The 1802-nt window shown below is 41.3% G+C and overlaps 1 non-coding gene across 1 annotated transcript; it reads left to right on the forward strand.

Annotated features, from left to right (window-relative positions):
• Positions 1 to 1119: 1119 nt before the first annotated feature.
• On the forward strand, positions 1120 to 1193 carry TRNAN-AUU (transfer RNA asparagine (anticodon AUU)). Its single transcript has one exon. It is a non-coding gene; the product is annotated as a tRNA-Asn (tRNA).
• Positions 1194 to 1802: the final 609 nt, after the last annotated feature.

A 1802-nucleotide genomic window follows, 5' to 3' on the forward strand; every position in this document is an offset into this window, starting at 1 on the left:
ATTATAGCTGTTGAGTGCACGGGAAACGTGGGGGAGGATTAGGAGATGTTAAAATCCTCAGGTAGCAACAGACCGGGTGTATAGGATTAATACATTTACCATGAGATAAATAAATATATTATCTTGTTCAGAGGTGAAAATTTTTCTATTGATAAATGATAAATGCTCCTGTTATTTCTACTGTGGTGTGTTCAATGTCTCACCACACTGTCCAGGAAAGAACCAGCACCAGGAGGGAGAAAGAAGAATAAAAGATTTTTAAAATGGCTGCCGCAGCAGCACAATCCAGGGAGTATATTCTGTTGTTAAATACTTCTCTCACCTCTTTTATTGTGTAGGATTATTTGCCCTGAGTGCTAGTGGTGCTCGTCGGGCCCCTGAGGGGAGAGAGGTGCTGTCCGCTGGAGGATCTGCGGCGTCCGCGGGTCCGTTTTCCCGCAGCCTCCGGCTTGGAGCTCGGCCGTCGGGCACCCACGCAACTCGAGTCCCCGGCTTGGGTGGAAGTTAAGGCCGCAACCCGCAGAGACCTGTAAAAGTGTCTCCCGGCTCCGCAGCGCTCTGCCAGGTTAGTCGCTGGCGTCAGTAGGGATAGGGGACAGTGTGGGGGACACAGGTTCCGGTGTACAGGGGCTGTAAGATGGGTTTTGTAGACTGTGAGGCAGGAGCTGGCTGTAAATGCTGCTATCCCTCATCCCGGTCAGGCCACGCCCTTAAGTGGATTTTTTAAAGAAAACTATACTGTCAATATACTATTAAAACAAATTAAAATGGTAAAAGTTATTGTACTTTAAGTAAAAATAAAAGAGCAAAAATATCAATCCCAGTTTTGATTACTTAAATTAACAACAAAAAATGCATATAGCAAAGGATAGTTTCAATCTGCCTACCTCTGGGTTATGGGCCCAACATGCTTCCATTGCAGTACTCTGCTGCACATGTAAGTGCAAGAGATCCTGAAGCACTCACTCATCATGGGAAAGTACCAATGTGTTTCTTCGTTGGTTGATGGAAGAAACATCTTACAAAAACTCTCCAGATTATTGACTTTTTAAAGTTTTTCTAGGAAACGTTCTAGATGTATGCTTATTAGCCTTTGTCAGTATGTACTTTTTGCAAAGTGTCTCTGTGGCGCAATCGGTTAGCGTGTTTGGCTATTAACCAAAAGGTTGGTGGTTCAATCCCACCCAGGGACATAATTGACCTTATTATCAGATTTTGGTGATCTTTAAGTAGACAAGTCAAAATTTCAAACCCCCTTTTATGGTGTTGGGTACCTGGCCTTCTCTGATGTAATCAGAGTTAGATTTGATTCAGTGATTTTATAAAAACAGCTAGGAAGCACAATTTAGCAGTGGGTTGCAGAGAAAAAGAAATATGCTGGCAAAAAAAATCCAATTGTGTGATTAAACAGCTCTTAATTTTCTGGCTTTATTTTTATGCTAACAAATTTGTTCTCTGAAAAGTGTCCACAAAGCCAAGTCTCTGATTAACACCTTTGTAGGGATGGTTTTTCACCTATTACTAAATTAAACTTGCTTCATTGGAAAGGCAGCAAGATGCATCCTCATTTCAATGTCTACTGAAATAATACAAGTTGACACCAGGAAACATTAACGCCACTGCATCCTTGCTGCTTTCTCATGTGGAAGTCTGTTTAATGTGAAAACAAGGTGATATCTAATTAGCACACAGGTAAGGAATTAAGAAAATCTTTATTTAAGGGTGAAGATGTTTCTCACAAAATCGTTGCCCCAATGCATCATTGAAATTCAAGCTGGAAAGATGATTTTAATATATCACTT

This window comes from Pseudophryne corroboree, unplaced genomic scaffold (genome assembly GCF_028390025.1).
Source record: "Pseudophryne corroboree isolate aPseCor3 unplaced genomic scaffold, aPseCor3.hap2 scaffold_705, whole genome shotgun sequence".
NCBI classification, from domain to species: Eukaryota; Metazoa; Chordata; class Amphibia; order Anura; family Myobatrachidae; genus Pseudophryne; species Pseudophryne corroboree.